Here is a 21,407-nt window from a genome sequence, read left to right on the forward strand (position 1 = left end):
GATGGAAGGCGAAAATATAGGACGCCATAGTGGGGATCCACAGCACAAACACAAGCCGCCAGCGCACTATTTGCCCAATCAGGCAGTGGAGCGTGTTCGACAACAACCGACCGACCGACCGACAAGCAACAGCCGGCGAAGCGTTTGTATAACGAAGAGCAGAAGAAGGTAGATGGGGGGAGCAGCAGGGAGCAGCTTGGTTGGTGGAACAACCAATTACCTATTTATTTTTGGTGTGCAATTTTCGCTGTTAATTTCTTTATTTTGGTTCGTTTGCTGCTTCCTTTCGTTATTTTTGTTGGCTTATTTTCGCTTGTAATTTTGTTGTTGTTGTAATGTGTTTATTATTTGCCACGAGTTTTCGAAATGAAAAGTGTGTCTGTGGTAACGAAATGAAAAGTATGATTAGTTGCATCAATTAAAGGGGCTTTGCTGCTGCTATTTCGTATGCAATTGCTTTGCCGTTGTTGTTGTTGTTGTTGTAAAATTGTTGTTTGGCCGTTAGTCGTTCGGTCAATGACATTTGGCACTATATTCGAAAGTGTATGTCTTGTGGCATCAAGTGTAACAATTTCGGTGGCGTTTTAGCGTAAGATTTGAGTACTTTTAGGTATCCTCATAGAAGTAGAATTCTTGATATTTCATAGACACAAGTGAAAATACATGTTTAATATTTCCAAAAATTAAATAATTACTATTCCATTTTTAGTGGCTTTATGCTTCTTGTAAGTGTAGCAGGAACAAATATATACCATTATCTCAAACAAAAGTAGATCCGGCGCAGGTAAGACAAAGCAAGGTCAGCGCTTCTGTTAGGTCAATAAGTAAGTACTTTGTGTTGATGCATAATTTTTATGGCGGCGCTAATCCTTTGAGAGATGACCTTCGCGAGAACAAAGAAAGTAATCTTACTATGTTTTTTTGACAGACAGGTGCTAGATCACTATAGAGGTCTGGGCCTCGTAGACGTCATCTGTTGCCAAAACGTTACAACAAGTAATATCGTTAGGAAAAAAGTACAAGGTCCTAGGAATTATATTTCTGCAATAACTATATTCTAATACTATAATTAAACGTATATTGAGGAGGTCTGATCTGTATATATTAGGTCGGCAAATATCTAACTTCCGCCTTTTTGTCTCTTTGAATTTCGCGGCTATTTTAAACGCTACAGAGCTCTTATCTGGCAATACTATATGTACATCTTTAAAAGGTCTTGACATAACCTACAAAACGACACTATGCATGATTAGCTTGGTTATTGCGTTAGTTGATTATTGCTCAACAGTTATAGACGCGGAGTTCACTTAAGCCGAAATTCGCGCTATTTTAAAGTTTTCCTTCGTTGACGGAAAATACGCTAGAGAAACGTTCCGTGATATTAATGGTGTTTTGGGGGATGGTACTCGTATCACTTCGAACAGCGGAGTAATGGTTTCGACGATTCAGAGTGGGTGAAAACGACACCATGGATAAGACAGCCGGCGGAAGACCTGTGACGATGAATACCGATCAAATCGTCGAGTTAGACCGGCATGTGGCATCTCGTGACATCGCCCAGGAGATGGGAGTTAGTCACTAAATCATTTTAAACTATCTGCAGGAGCCTGGATACACAAAAAAGCTTGATGTTTGGGTGTCGCATGATTTGACGCAAAATATCCTTATGGACCGAATCAACGGCTGCGATATGTTGCTGAAACGGAACGAACTCGACTTATTTTTGAAGCGGATGGTGACTGGCGACGAAAAATAGATCAGATATAACTGGTCGAAGGCCAGTGGCGCCGGGATTGATGCCCAGGAAGGTTTTGATGTATCTTTGGTGGGATTGTAAGGGAATCATCCCTCCCATATGGCCAGACGCTAAATCCTACCATCTACTGCGAACAACTGGACCGTTTGAAGCAGGCGATCGACCAGAAGCGTCCAGAATTGGCCAACAGGAAGGGTGTAGTGTTCCACCAGGACAACGCCACACCATACACTTCGTTGATGACTCGTCAGAAGCTACGGGAGCTCGGATGGAAGGTTTTATCGCATCCACCATATAGCCCGGCCATAGCGCCAAGTGATTACACCTGTTCCTGTCCATGGCGAACGCCCTTGGTGGTGTAAAGGAGGGGGGTTTCTACGAGGGGGGGTATCATGAAGTTGCCGTCTAGATGGAAACAGATTATTGAACGAAATCGGGCATATTTGAATTGAATCCGAACACTGTAACACTTTTTATAAAGCAAAGATAAAGAGCAAAAAAGCGGAAGGGAGATATTTGTATAATAAATGTATGAATTAAACGAGAAATCTGCTGAGAATTTAGATTTATGGTAGAAATCGAAGGAAATAGATTTAGTTATAATAATATTGTTATTTTTGTGTGAATTGCTATTACATTAAATGTTATCTACGCCCTCACCGATCACAGAATATTGATTTACAAAGAGAGAGAGAGAGTAAGATGATGAGTAGAAGAAAGAGGGGATAGTCTTCAAGGCGCTTGACATTCATATGAAAACCACAATTGGAAAATAAAACCTGAACAAACATCAAGCAAAGCGCTCATTAGCGTCTCAACTTGAAAAGTATGGCACTCTCTTGACACCTGATAAGGCTAAGTAGATTGTAAGTAAAATACAGGAAATTTTCTTATTGAGAAGCAAAATATTAACTGCGACCTCTACAATTGTTAACATTTTTGAAAAAATTGGTTTGTACCAGAAATTTTTATTTTATTTCTGCTTTGAATCAATTGTAAACTAAACTATAAGAAATATTTCCAAAACATTCAAGTGTTTGAATACTTTTAGATTCCAGCGAAACTTCCCAAAGTGGAAATATACTAAATATCCGCAAGCAAATAATATTGAAATGATTTTGAATTTTCGAGGTCGACAAATAGTAAACAAATCTGCTTAATTTGTGGTATATTTACAAAACTGAGATATAAATTTTACGGCCACTATATAGACAATTTTTCCAATAATTATATATTTCCATTGCAACAAAGTATTTGTTTCAACACTAACTGTTCAAAATCCACTAGTTTCAAAATTCTGCTCCATACACACCTGTAGCTGTTGAACTATTTCAAAATTATTCGTTGCTCTGTAATACTTTAGGCACTTTGGGAGAACCACATATATAAGATTTGCTCTCACTCCCTTATTTAGGCTCGATTAAGCTTAAATAGAACACTTTTATGGCACACAATTAAAGCTTTACAGAAACACTTTTTCGCAAAAAAAAATAGTTTTTCGATTACTTCATAAATGCTTAATATTATACGTTTTCAGACACATTGCCGTATGATCGTGCATACAAAAAACCGTTACTGATAAATTTTCGTTGAACAAATAACTAAAGCTAATAAGTACACAGCTCCCGGGCGGCACACAAAACTAGACTAGCTTGCAGTAAGTATGTATGTGTGTGTGCTTACAGAACGAGAGAGCGCAAATTTTATTACATATGTGTGGAGATGCAGATATGTATGTATGTATGTATATGCGCGTTGCAGTTGGGCGTAAACACAAAATTAGCAATAAATAATACGGTGGACACACACACACTGTTGCGCTTAAATCAAAATTTGCGAATTTTATTTAAAATTTTTTTTTTCGAAATGTCAAAATAATGACGCGCCGTTATTTGAGTACACGCTGCAAGAAGTTGCCGGGCTGTGATTACAATTTTGCGTTTTTTGTTTTTGTTTTTTTTTTTTCAAAACATTCGTTGCTCGTTATTCGCAGTTCGTTGTAGACAAATATTGTATTGCTACTTTTTGAATTTTGATCGTAAAAGTCGACAGCAAAACCACCTACTCGACACGTTGAGGTGAAATTGTGCACTGAACTTGTGATGCATGAGCGGCGGAGGTACGTACGGCAAGCGCACATAAATATCTCGGTATGTATGTAGATAGATAGATATAAATGTTGATATTAAGGCGCTAGTAGTAGATGACAGGCGGAGCGGCTAAGCAAACACACAAAACTACAAGCAAGCATTTAGGCAACCACACACATAGCTACCTACATACAAACAACTACCTACAAACAAATATACATATATACAGACATTTGTATATGCCATTATGTGCACGCAGATAAAAGCGACTCATAAAGTAAAATATAGTAAACTGAAAGCGGAGCGCAGTAATGTATGTTTGTATGTATGTTTGTAAGCGCAGGCAGCACAGGAAATACACAAGCGAAATTCATTCTTTGGCAGAGCAAAACAATTTGCTACAAAATCAAAATTGACAACAACAACAGCAAAGACAACAATAAAGAGCGCACAACAAAAGCAACTATAACAGTAAAAAAATATTGTATTAAGAGCACTTAAACACAAAAGCAAGAAAAAATGCTTATCAAAAACAATAAATCCACGAGTCCCCCACCGGCTTTGCGACAATTAAAAGCACTAAAATATTTATTACAAACACAAAAACAACAACATCCAAAATATTTAGTTAATAAGATCACACACACACAAGCAGTCACTAACACAGCCACTTCTAAACCAACTGATCACACATTAAACTCACATTAATAGGCGGCTACGTCACCAGGTCGTATGAGTAATATTTTGGGGATAATAGCTCATCTTGCGCACTCACTTATAAACTCACCAACCAACCAAAATAAACTGTGTGTGAGCGCACACACACTCAACCGTACAGGCTTTTTGTTCACTCGCGATCGTCGTTTAACACATATTGGGGCGTCGATTTGTGTGGCATGTCAGCTGATCGGCGGCGACAAACAGCAATTGCAATAACAAATAACAACAAAGTCAGCCAGCACTTGATTAGTTAGCACAAACACAATTTGAGCATATAATACACGCAATTAGCACATATGACTATAATATAAGGGGAAACACTACTTATTTGAGTCGGGGGCTTACGTTGGGTGCGCGTTCGGCGAGGCGCAAATCGCGTCTGACACAGTCACCCACTGAAAAGAGCGCCGTCACTATCGATCGGCAGCTAATTTGCAGTAAAATTTGTTTTTGTCAAGCACTTATAACTGTTACTTCATTAAATATATAACAGGCATATATATATTTTTCGCTGTATGACAATTTGCGAAAGCAAAATAAGTTCTTATCAATAAACAATACTTGTTGCTGTTTTACAGCACTTAAAAGCAATTTCAATTACGTCTACATAGGAATGAAACAAAATGTTAGTAATGGTTAAAAGATTTAAAAAAAATGAAAAAATACTAAAAAATTTAATGTTCGAATTTTCGAAATTCATTTTCGAATCCGATAAAGTTATACAGTCTAAATTGGAACGAAGCAAAATGTTTATAAGCGTAAAAAGTTAACATAATATGAAAAAATTTAATGTTCGAATTTTCGAAATTCATTTTCGAATCCGATAAAATTATACAGACTAAATAGGAACGAAGCAAAATGTTTGTAAGCGTAAAAAGTTAACATAAAATGAAAAAAATTAATGTTCGAATTATCGAAATTCATTTTCGAATCCGATCAAATTATACATTCTAAATAGGAACGAAGCAAAATGTTTATTTAAGTGTAAAAAATTAACATAAAATGAAAAAAAATTAATGTTCGAATTTTCGAAATTCATTTTCTAATCCGTTAAAACTATACAGACTAAATAGGAACGTAGCAAAATGTTTATTTAAGTGTAAAAAATTAACATAAAATGAAAAAAAATTAATGTTCGAATTTTCGAAATTCATTTTCGAATCAGACAAAACATTAGCAATGAAATTATAATCAGCAAAATACTAAAACTATCTAAAAAATGCTGAGGAATCGGATTAGAACGATATAAACCATTGATCATATTAGAGAACTCATTAAGAACCTTTGTAAGACATCAGCACTATAGCGCTTAATAAATAGGAACGAAGCAAAATTTGAATAAAATAGAAGATTCTTAAAATAAAAAACAAAAATCATTAAAAAATAAAATGTTCGAATTTCGAAATTGATTTTCGAATCGGACAAACTATTTTCAATTAAGTTATTTAAGTAAGTTAAAAAATATAATGTTCGAATTTTCGAAATTGATTTTCGAATCTGATAAACTATTTGCAATGAAGTTATAATAAGCAGAATACTAAAACTGGGTACGGAAAACGAACGAACAGCGGAGCAAGGCCACTTTTATGTCATAGATCCAAGATTATTTGTGATTCCTTAGCTAGAGATAGAGATCTCGAACTAGTAAATGGACTATAAAATATAAGAAACTTACATATAGAATGAACTGAATGTAGTCTATCAACCTGCTTTCTTGTAGATAGGCGTAAAATCTTGCATGTTTCAGACAAATCATCGCAACTGCTTAGTATCTACTGTGTTTCAAAAGTAGTCCATTAAGTACCAGAAATATTAATAGTAATTAATTTAAATATTAAAAAAAGTAGACCCTCCCAAACTCAATTTTTAACAAGAAAAATCTCAAGAACACTGAAAAAATTACCAATCACCAAAATCACAATCTAGATTATTGTGGAAACGTCGCTTAAATACCTGAATAACACTATGATGAATAATAAAAGAAACCATGCAGTTGAAATATAAAACCTTTAATCATCATTTATACTATCTCAAACACTTCATTACGAACCACTTGCTTTGAGTATATTCACTTAAGTCACACAAATGTGCTGTAAAGCTGTTATCAGTTGAGAACATGGGAGAAGGTCATATAACCGTGGAAAAAGTGTGAAATCGTGTGAGTGGAGAGTATGAAGTATGTATGTATGTAAGTGAAAATGTTTATAATTAAAGCTAATGGAAACCACTTGAGGCTGGAAATTTATATGCATACTGCAGGTGTTTAATTTGTTTATAATAATAAAATAATGCGAAGAAAGTAATTAGTGGAATGAGGAGTAATAGTGGAGAGTTTTCCATGCTGATAAAAAGTAAGTAAGTAATTAGTATTTAAGCAAATGGTATAATGGAATATTAAATTTTTAATTATTTTTATGAAAAAAAAAAAATTATGAAAATAATTTAAAAAATATTCTTGCCATGAAATTACTAAAATAAAAAAAAATTATTCTATACAATTTTTGAAAATATTGCACTGTAACGCAAGTAATTTTTGAACAAAAACGGCACATTTGGAATTAAAATAAATTGAAATATTCAATGCTCCAAATATTGTACTTTCGTTTTTCAAGCTCACCGTTGCAGTTTTATTAAATGCAATTTTAGAAAGTTAAACGAAAAATGGCGAAACCTTGACAGTAGAAACGAATGATCCTCACAACGAACAGCAGAGCTCTTAAATTCCCTTAATTATGCGAGCTAATAGAGTAATAACTCCCTGTAAAAATAAAAAAAATTATGCAATGGAAGGTACATAAATGCGAAGGAGGAAACAAACAACTGACATTCACTTTTGCATTATTATGTAATCGAGTAATAATTCCACTTAGAAAATAAGAAAAACAAAATTGCGGAAGTTTAGTGTAAAATTTGCAATTATAAAATTTGCGTTTGCTACACTGCGAAACAAAAATGGAAAAAAATCGCACAATGCGCAATTGCGAAATTTGCATTGAATAACCAAACAGAGTAAAGGGCCAACGTTGCCACAAAAAGGCACAAAAATATAAAAAAAATATTAAAATTGTGTTTAAATGTTTAATAAAAAATAAAAAAGTATTTTTTTTTTTTGCAAAATGCCACTCACTAGGCACTTATTTCAGTTAGCAAACAAAACAATAACAATGCTAGCACGACGCCAGTGCTACATTGTGTCAAAAAGTTCTGGTGAAGTGGAGGGCATTGGAGTAGAGTGAAATTTTGTACGCCCACTACAAGCGACAAGACATGTAAAATGTATGACTATATACATATGAATATATATATATACATTGTAAAATATATTTACACATATGCAGTTAAAGTGTGTTTGTTTGAATTTCGCTTAAGTGCACTGAATATCACATTAGATATGCAAGTAAGTAGGCGCCAAGAAAGACGTGAATGCATACATGCATATGTATATATGTATACATATATATGAGCAAACATCTAGATATATAAATATGCGCGTACTCCTACTAAACAAAAATCTTGCCATAAAAATATTGACAAATTTACACGAAAGTGCTACACAATGCTCGAATTAATATGCCACCCTGTAGGAAAAATTTACTCACAGGCAGATAGTAACAATATAATATAGGCTAATTAGAATGGACACACATTTATATTATAATATTTCAACAATTTATGGATTTAAAGTTCTAATTTGCGTTTCAAATTAAAAAAAAAAAATGTTTTGGCAAAAAAATGTATCAGGTCGAAAACTATTTTCTATAGTATTAACTACTTTTTGAGAGCCTAAAATTCTATAATTCAAGTATTTAAGGGGTTACATGCGTATTGTCGCTTAAAAAATGGCCTATTTTAAAGATTTTTTTCCATGTACAAAAATATGTATTTAATTCAGACTTTTTTCTGGCTTATAGATCCATATTTAAAGAATAATTTCTGAAATTTTCAAAAAAAAAAGTAAAATTCCTCCATTGCGACGCCATTTCCGGTAACCCCTCGGAAAAAAGGTGCTTCCGCGTTGTCAGCATGACTCCTGACAGGATCAGCCAAAATGAAAAAAAAAAAACAAAAATAAGTGTTTTCGGTAAGACCATAATCTCGTGCTTGAACGAAGAAAATACAAAAAAAAAGTGAAAATTGGAATTTTGGCAGAAAAAAATTAAAAATTTCGGTCAAACAATTTGTATTTTTAAAATAATTGTAATAGAAAAAAAAATGAAATCCTTCGTTCAAGCACAAGTAAATTGTATTTCGAACACCTGTTCAAAATTTCATCAAAATCGGTTTAGTAGTTTTCGAGAAAAATTGATAACCGACTTTGAACCCACGGTTCCGCGAAAAACGCGTTTAAAGTTTTGAGTAACAATAGTACTTGACTTGAAGCGCACACCTTCCAAAGACTTTATCTCCGAAACTATTATTCGGATCGACTTGAAAATTTAGGACAATATTCTGGAGATGTTGTAGAAATTAATAACCAAAAAAACAAAAAATCGATTTTTTGAATCCACGAAACCCATATAACCCCATAATCTACCAGAAATAATCTCTTTCCCACTACCTTAGCACAAAGTTATGGGTAATTAACGAGACGCAGTACACTTTGAAGCTGACTTCACAGAAATCTTTCTTAGAGGGCTCATTTCCATTATAGTATATCCTTGAGGTAAAAAGCTTATCTGACGACACAACTTTAAGTCGTGAAAGATTTCCACAGAGTAGAGATATCTAATCAAAATGAGAATCCAACACATTATTTCTTTGATTTTAGTCATAAAGCCAAGAAAATCAACACATTCTAATAATAGCTTCTAACCAAACTTGAAAATATTCCTACAGGCCATTCAAACCGCTTAGACACTTCTGTATACTCGTATGTTCAAGTTGCAGTAGCTGCAGTTCGACTCTTGTTGCACCAATTCATTCTCATTGCTTTTGTTGTTGTTGTTGTTGTTGCGTCGTTGGTGGAAGTGTTTATGACTTTTGAGTGGGAGTCGCCCCAATGCATTTGTATTTTATCGGTATGCAATTAAGTCGACATATGGTAGCGCAACGGCGATCATTCGAGTGTACTCGTGCGCCGCCATAAAAGTAGAGGCAATGATGAAAAAGTAAATGATTGCAATCCCAACGCATTAAAACAAATGGAGAATGCCTGCTTGCATTTATAGAGAAATGGATTTTGTTAAGAAACTTGTATGAAATTGAGGAAAAGTGGGGGTATTTGAGTTGCTCCGAGCGATTTCACGTTGCTTCCTAGGTAGTCGAGTCTATGTAAACGATGGAATCTGAAATTTATATCCCAACATGGATTAACGATATAGCGAGAGACATCTGAATAAGTATTATAAGAGTTTTTCTAACAATTTAAGCGACAATCTATGTTAGGTTAGGTTCTATGGCTGTTCCGAATTAGAAGGGAACACATTTAGACAATCTATCTTCATAAGATCTGAACTAGATTTACATGGCAGATAAAGGGAAAGGCAAAAAATAGCTGACCACTTTCACTCACGCAATTAACTTATTTATCATGAGAGAAACCAATGACACTCTTCTCGTACACAGACTATGCCAATGACATGATCTAGAGTCGCCTCATAGAACATTTTCATCACATTTATTTGGATGGACCGCGAAAATTGTAAACAAAATCTATTTTAAGAACTAGATCATGGTTGGTTTGTTGTCAGGAGATCTTACTGCAGTCGCTATTAGATGTTTCCCCTTGGGTTCATTTGAATCATCCATTCACCTGAATCTGGAGATAATGAACTCATCGCAGTGATGAAAAATTAAATTAGAACGAATCTCATTATGTGATATAACCAACATTCGTCAGATCTAACTACGTTTTCTAACGCAGATGAGTAGTCTTCATGATCTAACCTCACTTTTCGCAGAAAAAAATCTGAATACTAAAGCACGAAACAGTTTTCACTAGACAACACATAATATTGCAAGTGCGCAATAATGGCGATGACTTCATAAACAAAACAATGCAAAGTAAATTATATTCAATTCTGCGATTGTTGCGATTGTTACGATTACTAAAGGCAAACTCATATATTTAATATGAAATCGCTTTAATTGCAAAAGTTCACATGGCACACGCTGCAGACAAACTTTTGTTTCGCATAATTTTCGCAAACGCAATCATAATCGCACTCTCGAAGTCATTGCCACAGTGGTTGCCACAAAGTAGACGACACCAAACAAAAAATTGCAATTAGAAAGGCGTGGAGAAGCTTAAGTCTACACTTGGCAGTTGAACCTTTGTTGGAATTTATCGGCGAGAAAGGTGAAAGAGTCGTGATGAAATGTTAGATAAGGCGTCAGGCAGTACACTGCGGCCGAAAAGTGTGAGTGACAACCCTGCAAAACATCCCATTCACACTTAAATGGCTTACCAATGAATTGCGATTTTTTTAATTTTTGTAATTGTTTATGGAATGAAAAGCGTCACAGCGCTTAAGCACTCTTCATGAACTGTCTACTTACAAGCGCTTCATTTTTATTAATTTTTTTGAAATTTTTTATTTTTTTTTTTAATTTTTTTTAATGCCTGCCGCTTATTAAAAAGTGAAAGTACAAAAGTACTCATAATTTTTTTTTTTTGTTTTTTAATCAAAAACTGCAAATGCATTTAAAATTTTGCACGCGATTAACACTTTTTGTCTAATAAATCTATTGTTGTTGTTGTTCTTTTTTTGTTGCATTTAAAATGAACATTTGTTTTGCGGCCTTTATTCCGATTCGCTAATTTTTTTTCTGTTTGCTGGTGAAAATGAAAGGTAAAATAATGCAATTAAAAATTATGACACCAAGAAAGAGTGGCTGAGAGAAACGGTTTAAACGAGCGTAGGCGAGCGGGTTGGCTTGTGGCGAATAAAACAATAAAAAACAGTTGTAAAAAAAATTAAAAACAAAATGCAGAAAAAACATAAAAGAAATTTACTTTTAAAATGTAAAAAAATTGTAAAATATTAAAAAAAAAATAAAAAAAAAATTAAAAAAAAAATAAAAAATAAAAATAAAAAAAAAATTAAAAAAAACTCAAAAAATTTCAAAAATAATAAAAATCATAACAATTAGGTTCCCACAGCTGGCAGCATTGGCTGCACGAAAATGCGCACGTACTCAACATACAACCAAACACACCAAAAGCATACATAATTATGTATGAACCTATGAATGGGATGTGTGAACGCTTGCAGTGGAATTAGTTACGAAATTTAATTAAATTGCTTAAGCCACACAAGAGTTTCTAAAGCTGATTTAAAAGCGTGTTGAACGTCTGTTAATTTGTTAACATTCTGTGTGTGAAAAAAGCGTACAACAAAAATCCAGCTTACAAATTTCCAGCAATAAATCGCGAGGTGTTCAACCATAGTTGGTGGTTTCTACTTTTGTTTTCATTTTTTTGTTTTTTCATTTTTGTTATTAAGATTATTTCATTTTATTTAATTTTTTTTTGTTGCTTTTCTCTGGCGCATAAAAATGTTTTGGTGTTGTTGGCTTTGGTGTGCCAGCCAGCAATTATTTAATACTTGTCTAAACTACAGTTATGTTTTACTATTTTTTAAACATTAATTTCTGTGTTTCATGTTTTTGCTTTATCTTTTTGTTTTTACCGTTGTTCATGCCATGGTTTTTCACTTTTATGCGCGCGATTATGCCTTTGACTGCCTTCGAACTTTCAAAGCACTGAATGTTTTGTTGTTGCCACAATATAATGCTTGTATTTGGTTTTACATTTTTCATTTGTTTTTTTTGTAATTTTTTTTTTATTTTAATTTTTGTTTTTGGTTATTTTTGTTTTTGTGTATTTTTTATTTTTTCTCTATTTTTATTTTTATTTTTTATTTTTCTTTGCAAATAATCAAGCTCACCTTTCATGGTTAATTGCTTGCAGTCATATGGCTCGCTGTGGTCAAGTCTTTAAAGGAAAATCATTAGCAGCGCCGGTAATAACTACACATTGTTTCTGCTTCAATGATAATGTATTGTATTTGCTAAGAATATAATAAATTTATGTTGCCAGACAATGTAGATATACGAGTATACTAAGGTGTGTGTTAAAATAGGAGTTTCGCAAGTGATTTTTTATGGCAAAAATGTTTAATGTTGCTAATGAAGGCAATAAAAATGTAAAGCTAGAAGAATTATAGGTGTCGTCTAATAGCATTATGGAAGAAATGAAAAAAATCAGATAATTAAGTTTAGTTGTATTCGATTCGTCGAAACTTGGAAGTTGGCGAATCGAAGAAACAACTGGCATAATTCTACTTAGGTCGGTATTAGTATTGAAATTGTTATTGCCATATACACATATGACTCAATCGTCTTTTTTGATCACTCCAAAAGAACCTCCGTTAGATATAAACAGAGAGATTAGCTCACAAGCTATGGATATTCTTATAACCTCATACCTCGATGTTACAGTTGATTGCTAATGAAGTCTCTCTCTTTTATAGCTTTTTAGACAGGTGCTAATTGATTAATTTACCGGCCTCTGCTCGATTTAAACGCTTATTAAGATCGATTTACTATACAAAATAAAATCTCCATTTATTTTTCATTGAATTTAAATCGACTTGAAAATCAAATGCAACTCTGCAACAGAGACGTACGATATACGTTCTTTGTATGCGATTGGCTAAATTTTTTGATTAAAAAAAGCTACAGTAGATGTCGCTGCTGATATTAATCAACAGATGAAACTTACCAAAATCTTATGAAAAGCAAAAACCAAAATGTATAACAGCTCATCGGTTATCGAGTATTTTAGCAGCAATAAGACTTGTTGTGTGTCTTATTGGTTCTAATGAAAATTAGATACAAAAGCGAGGATGAGAAGATTCGAATGGTGTTTCAAGAAAGGTTCCGAATATGGAACAATAATGGAGAGGCTCGAATAATAACAAATCAAATCACAACAACTCCTTTGGTTTGGATATTGTCCACGTGGAACCTCATCTACTGCTATTGTCTTTAAGGGGGGGATAAGGTTTGTTTCGTCGAAAAAATACCTTTTTTCATGATTTTTTTTAGAAAAAATTATTGCTGTAGGTTTATTTTACTTATTATTATATGAAAGTGCAACATTTGAAGGATACTTAAAAAAAAGTTTTATCGAAAAATAGCGAGGAATAACGGATTTATCGTCGATCTCTGCAGGCACCTCGAAAAAAAGTTGTTGTGCGGTGACCAGCCTACAGCATCACTGTATCATCCGAAACCAAAAAACCAAAATGCTTTCTTTAGTTTATTAGTTTATCTTTCAATTGACGTCGAGTTTTTTTTTTTAATTTTTAAATTTTTCAATTTTTGGTACCATTTTCAAGCCAAAATCACGATTTTAGACGAAAAAATCGACCTATTTGTTATTGTAAAATTGTTAGTAATTAAAATTTTTGGAAAAACTCGACGTCATTCGAGAGCTATATATATGTAGAATATTTGTTCAAAATTTCAAAACGATCGAAGCAGTAGTTTTTTCTGTAGGCTGGTCACCGACTTTAAAAATGACATATTTGGGAAAATCAATTCAATGTTTTGTACACTCAGCGCAGATAGCTGAGGTACCGTTATTCAACCTCCTGTAACTTCGTTAATTTTTTTCCGAATGACCTAAAATTTTAACACAATATTCTTGAGATATTGATGGTTCAGAAAAAAAATTAAAAAAAAAATTTTAAAAACAAAATTTGTCAAACCTTACCCCCCCCCTTTAAGCGGTACTAGCTGGTAGTGAAGATGAAGAGAGGCTCCATTTGTATTCAAACGACCAGATGGAGAGTAGGTTAGATCTTTTGGTATTATGAGTTCACGTCCATTTGCGGAAAACTATTTTTTTAGATGCTTTTAAGTCTGCAATAACTGCTTATTAGTCTACTAAATTCAAAATTAATGAATAACGTGGCGATAGAAAGTAGTTTTTTTAGTAGTCGTTATACAGGACCACTTTGAGAGCTCCCAATTTGGAGTTTAATGAGGTACAACACAATAGTTATATACAAATTATAAACTGTTCCGAGCGTATTAAATTCGGTACCAGGTTTTATATACATATTCTTGTGTTTCTTGATGGGATGGATGTGGAATATACGTTACTTCGGTCACCTTGCATTCCTTAGATTCAAACCCTTAGGATGGCGGAATGTAAATTTATAAATGTTATCAAGAATCTCTCATAGAAACAAAATCAATCGAACCCTAACCCTAGTGGACGGTCGTCGCAGCAAACTGGAGTCGGTTTCTCTCATCTGTCTTCATTGAACTCATACGTATTTCAGATGTGGTTTCCGTCTCCTTAATTAATTCAAATATTTAAGGAAACCTTCGTTCTGTAAATGTTGGATAACCAGTTACTGTAACTCAACACTAAGTTATGACTTTCGAATTCCTTCACTTTGGAAGCATAAATCTCAAAAGGCCTATATCCACATATTTTCTGGTGGATAATCGCTTTTTATTTATTTATTTTTTTCATTTCTTTCTTTATGAAATAAGACACCGTCATTTGATGGGTGAATTTCAAAGTGGAAAAGTTAAAGCTTATGTGACTAAGCGTAGCTTACAATTGAGCATGAACTGACTGATTCGCATGTTTTGCATTACAAAATTCTTGTTTTTGCTGTGTTTTCAATTAGTTATCAATTTCGCAATCGTGCGACTACATCTCGCTTTACAACAAAGTACGCAATGTGGGCGCATGAATTCTGCGAAGTTCCCTCCCAGACATGGCGAACAGCTGACAATGAATCACTCGGCTATAAATGTATGTAGGTATATACATATGTTTTTTCATATTTAATTGTTTTCTTTTAAATTTCATGTATTTTTACATCTTTTTTGCTGTCTTACACACTTTGCTTTCGCATACAAACAAGTAATTGCGCATGCGCTGTTGTTATTGTTATTATTATTATTGTTTTCTTTCTTTACACTTAACGATCGATTTGCTGTGCACTTCAGCATTCAAACAAATAATGGAGGCTCATTCCGATCACGTTCGCCGGAATTAAATGGATCGCGACGCTGTAACTGACCGCCATATGACGCGCGGCGTACATATGCATGTGTGTATGTGTATGTAAATGGAGTGCAAATGTGTTTGTTTGTTTGTCTGTGGCGTTAAATGCAAATGAATGTAAGAGTAGTAGCTGAGATAAATTGAAGCTTTGCAATTGAAACGTTTTACGCTGCGAGCGGTATAAAATTACACCGGCTTTTGTTTGTGCGCTTGCTTGCTTACTTGGAGTTATATGTCTGTAAGTCTGTATGTATGAATTTATATATGTATGTATGTATCTAAGCCGGTATAAGCAACATGATTCCAGCGATCTTAAACGCCAGCTGCAATGCCGCTGACTTCTCCAAGCGCTCATACAAACATACATACATATTTATATGTATATATATGATACCTTATATGCACATAAGTATGTATGTAAATAATTTATATATATATTTACTCAAATGTTGCTAATAATTTCGTTTCAGGTTTCAAATATAATGCAGTTTAATTTTCCCAGCGTTTTGCAGCTTAATTATTTTATTAGCTTTTTATATACAATTACATACGTATGTATGTATGTATTCAAGTAGGTATGTATGGGCTCGTAAAAGCGCATACAAACAAAATCACGTATGCGGTGTCAATGTTTTTATGCTTTTTAATTATTTATGACTATTTATTTTCCATAATTATTATGCATATTTATTACACAAGCTCGCTGGTAGCTACAGTGGCTCATAAATATGTAGTTGTCTATGCTAAAAATACTCACGTACTTCTTTATTGTTTTTCGAAAATGTATTTTGATGTACACTTGGCATATTAATGCGCACAAATAATGCATTTATTTGGTTATTAATACTTTCAATAAGAAGCGACTTCAACTGGCTACAAAAATACATTATCATTCTTGGTTTCAAGCACAAGTTTCATGGATGTGAAGAGTTAAGGTGAATATGCTTCGGATAAGAGGAAACCAATGAACAAATTCTTAAAATAAGTATGGGTACCATGTGTTCTACTGTAAGTTGCCTATATAAGACCAGCTAGCTAAGAAAGCCACGGCCACCAAACCGGTGAGGCCAGAGTCCTTCATTGCCGTTGGTCTGCAAGCTCTGAGAAATGAACTACTCAAAGGCGAATTAGAAAGTAGGAATCGCTACTGGTTTCGGCTGCAGAGACTTCGCCACTCGAAATTGTTCCTAGGAGGGTACAACCGCAAAAGATTCAAGCATCTAATTGCGCTCCCAAGAAACAAAATGAGACAACTAGTGGCACTATACACTGGCCACTGCAGACTAAGGTGTCATCTAAACAAACTCGGAATCTGCTCTACGAACCTGTGCGATTGCGGGTTTAAGGAGGAAGGAAATGGGGTCTCTATATCCCCAAAGGGAAAATATCGCGACCACCAGCCCTGCAGCGTTGCTAAGTTTTCTTAGAGCTACAGGACTGGACGGTATTCTGTGATAAATAGGAGAGGGCACAATAGACCGTAGGTCGCAGTGCGATCCTCTAATAAATCTAATCTAATATAATTGCTTAATCGAGCCTGAATAATCAGGCCGTAAGCTCCTTCTTCCTTCTTCTAGATTTAATAAAAAGTAAACTAAAGAAGTGCTATAATGAACGAGAACGACATACACATCTCCTGTAATCAGCCCACTTCGCATTCGACAGCCATAGCTGTAGATTTGAAGGCACTATCAACACCAAAATCTCTATCAGTTTTGAAATCTAACGTAGAATCAGAGGATTATCTCTGGGAAGTACTCGTTCGAAGTACAAAAGTAGTATTATAGTAGTAGTAAGACTATTTGCGGATCTTATTGGATCTAATACAAGTATAAAAAACGCTGATGAGAAAATGCGATGGCTGTTTCAAGGTAACGCTCCGCAGATGGAACAATAAACTCAAGAACAACAGGTCCTTTACTTTAGATCCACTTGGATCCATATCCACAGATCTTGTCTTCAATGCGGTACCAGTTAATGGCAGGAATGAAGAGAGTCCCATAAACGCCATTCACAACGGAGCTATTAACACTTTTCTTGCCTCGCTCCCAGTGAATGGCGTCCTTGGAGGCTATGCCCCACCTATATCAGACGATGCGCTCGAGTTCTTTTGCGCGACTTCGTTCCAAATACTGTAGCAGTTTAAACCCCTAGTTATCCAGACCCCGATATACAGAATGAATGTCCTGCCTGCAATGAGTCCCGGCATGATAATAGTCACGTCTTTGCATGCCCAACGAATCCGACTCATTAACATCTCTCTCCCTTTGGTCCGACCCTGTCGAAACAGCATATTTCCTGGGCCTATCGTTAGATGACCTTCACGACAAGTAGACTTATGTTCCATTTCAGAAGGGATAATCGTTAAAACAACAACAAAAAGAGTCCCCATTTTCGTTTAACAGGTCAGATGGAGAAGCAGTTAGTTTCTGTGGTATCATGAATTGACGTCCAATTGCCAAAAAAGTAAGTTTCTGAATACTAAAATCGTTTTGAGAGCTCCAAATATAGGTTTTTTTTAGGTGCTAGGAGTTCGGTATCAAGTTTCAAAGAGATCTACTAGTTTTTCTCGATTATGCCGGCAACGAAAATAAAGAGAGGAGAGGATAGTCTTCATTCCTTTCTTTAAAATTAAAAACTGCACTAAAAGCCAGTGTAAAATCTGAAAATCCATTAGCAAATGTAACCCATGACAAGTGAGATTTTCAAACTGTCGCTGTACCCAATTCTCAGATGAAAAGTAGAAAAAGAAAACAGGTCATGTAGACAAGTGCGCACAGCACAATTGTCAAAGCTACTAAAAAAGCAATTTTGAATACAAAGTGAGAAGCGTGAAAACGATGGCACAAAAGAAAGTATGAGAATAGAAGAATGTGTGAATGAACACTAAAAGCTGTTGGTTCGTTTGTCAGCTTTGTGTCTAAATATTCTAAACGGACCAAACGACTTCACATGACCTCATATTCAAATCTACCAAAGTTGGCACTCCAGCACTGACCGGCGTCACCAACTCAGCGGCATGCATACAGACATATGAATTGCAAAACTGGTCGCATGTGAAACGAAACATGTTTGCAGTGACGAGAAGTAATAACGGTGTAAAAAATATATGCATAAAATATTATGAAAAGTATGAATATAGGTATGCTTCGAGATTTTACAAGTTTCAAAATGAAAAAAAACCTCGAAAATTAGCAAGTAATTAAAGCAATTACTAATAAATTATACATATAAACATATAGAGAAACATATTGCTCAAACAAAGTGTGGATTCTAAGCACAACAACAACAATAACGTAATTAAATGCACTCTTCATGCTGAGTCAATGAGTTTAAAGTTTTTAAAATATAGTACACTCATGTGCAATAAATAGCCTTCGCATACTTAAGTACATACATACAAACACCTGGTGCCAAGCAAAATTGCACACACGCACGCGTCCAAATCTAATATATGCGCTTAAATGCCTAAGTAGCATGTACAATTAGCTAATACACTTGTTGTCTGTCGTTTGTTTGTTGGCGCTGCTGATCCAGTGCCATTTGGTCAGGGGCCGTCACTCCACGAACCACCGGCCTTAGTCTTAAGCAGCAGCTACAGCCGGCTCCAACGCTGCGACGCATGCAACGGCCACAGCTGCAAACAACTTGAACCAACCACATAATTATCATAGTCGTATTCATAATTCGCCATGTTCCACATAAATTTGTGCGAATTACGAGTCTAGTTTCTGGTATAAACGGGTTTCATGGCGGCCGCTTCTGCATAACTAGGTGCTTAGGCGGATCTGCTGGAGACTTGATAAGTGGTTAGCGGGAAAATTTAATTGTGATTATGTTCGGATATAGAATTGATTGGTATTAAAAAAAAAAAACATGGAATTGAGCTTTTTATGGGTGATTTGCGCTAAGGGTAGGCACATAGTGAAACGCAAGACAATAATGATTCTTCCATAGTGTGGTAGATCTTAGAATACTCCCAACATATTGAATGTTTTTTGAGAGCCCATATATACAATTTCCTTTAACTCCTGCTGAAGCATAGGGCCAAGAGCCCATGAAGATCGAATATTAGTCATTGAGCTTATAGAACATAAAAGATGCCACGAGAAAATTTACATCGAAATCAAATCACTAGCCTTACAATTCATTAAATTGAATTATGAATTTATTAAACAATTTAATTCTCGAAAATAAAGCTGGGTCCCTTTGATCCGAAAATTATATATGCATAGTTGGTTGGTTGAAAAGGCTGGCACGAGCTCATAAGTCATCATTAGGCCCATTGTACTTCAAAGAGATACCCTAACTCGATCGTTTTGATGGAACTTTTCAGTTTTTTGCATTTTAGATGGCCAATTTCTTTTAGATTGGAATATTGACAGGCATAGAAGATAGCCCTTCTTAACCGACTGGAAGCTGGACACTTGCAAAGGTAATGTACTAGATCTCATCATCTTCCGCCAATGGCCTATATCCTGTGGATTCTACTATACTAAGTTTCTGAAGGTGAGATCTTAGAGATAAGTGTCTGGTGATGACCACTATGAAAACGCTTAGTTTTCTCTTTCCAAGAAGTAGCAGTTTTTTGGTCTGTCCGCTGTCCACCCTTCCTCAAACTAATTCTTTGGTACATCTCGTATTGCAGATGTTCCAGAAGATCTGAGGTGTTTCCATCCATTATTTTAAGCCATGTTAGAAGAAGCTGAAAGGTCTGGGCATCTTAAGGGAACCCGACTCGTTCTTGGTCTTTTTGTTTCAGAAGATCTGAGGTGTTTCCATCCATTACTTTAAGCAATGTTTGAAGGAGCTAAAAGGTCTGGGCATCTTAAGGGAACCCGACTCGTTCTTGGTCTTTTTGTTTCAGAAGATCTGAGGTATTTCCATCCATTACTTTGAGCAATGTTTGAAGGAGCTGAAAGGTCTGGGCATCTTAAGGGAACCCGACTCGTTCTTGGTCTTACATTTTTTATTTCTTAATTTAATTTAAACTATTAAAAGGATGCTCGGAGTACTTAAGTGATACTGTTACACCACTTCTTTAGTCTCGCCCCCAAACTCTTAACACCCTTATATGTGTAGATGCCCAATACCATTAATATCCACTTATTCGTGAGTTCATGCAGAAATTATGACAGAGAATTTACCGTTTTTGGCACTCATAAATATATCAAAATATAAGAAAAAGCCGCAAAACACAAATTGACAGCCAATTATATAAATGTCAAATGTACCAAAAACTACACTTGGAGCGATAACAAATACGACACAAGCGCCTACAACACCAATCCACTAAAATGCGCCGATTTGCCAAAAACAAATCATATCAATTTGGATCCACAATTAAATTGTTAAATCGTTAAGCTATTAAAATTGTGCGACTAACTGTGTTTTACGGCGATATGCCGCATGCCAATAAATAAGCAACAAAAAACCGCAAGTCGCACGCCGCCATGCCACATTTGGTAGCAATTTATGGCGAACGTGCATAAATACGTACAAACACACCAAAATATATATTTAAGTGTGTAAATCAGTGCGATATCGCGATCACTGCGAGTTTGGCCATATTAAGAACTCCACGCCGTAGACAACAACAAAGTGATCTTTTGTAAGCGGAAATGTATGCGCAAACATTTTTGGAGTTTAACAGACAAAAATCAGATCACGATAGTGAAACCAACAAGAAATCAAATTCATTTGCGAATAAGTGGAGTACATAAAAGGTAAGGCGATTACTGTTCGTTTGAGGTGTGTACAAAATACTTAATGGAGCGAATTAGGAAAACAAATTTAAACAAAAAAT

At 34.9% G+C, this 21,407-nt stretch overlaps 1 protein-coding gene across 7 annotated transcripts in view; it reads right to left on the minus strand.

The window, feature by feature from the left end:
- Nucleotides 1-21,407, minus strand: part of LOC105212094 (serine-rich adhesin for platelets) — a 202,764-nt gene that overhangs the window by 150,455 nt on the left and 30,902 nt on the right. For 3 of the 7 annotated variants that reach the window (XM_054227867.1, XM_054227865.1, XM_054227863.1), the window contains exon 1: nt 4,550-4,895. The exons of 1 other annotated variant lie outside the window; for it this stretch is intronic. The gene's annotated coding sequence lies outside the window, so the exon portion shown is untranslated. Of the gene's footprint in view, nt 1-3,068; nt 3,944-4,549; nt 4,896-21,407 lie in introns of those variants that run through there. 3 more of the 7 variants (XM_054227868.1, XM_011183869.3, XM_054227869.1) reach the window with 3 other exon arrangements.

Source organism: Zeugodacus cucurbitae, chromosome 3 (genome assembly GCF_028554725.1).
Source record: "Zeugodacus cucurbitae isolate PBARC_wt_2022May chromosome 3, idZeuCucr1.2, whole genome shotgun sequence".
NCBI lineage: Eukaryota > Metazoa > Arthropoda > Insecta > Diptera > Tephritidae > Zeugodacus > Zeugodacus cucurbitae.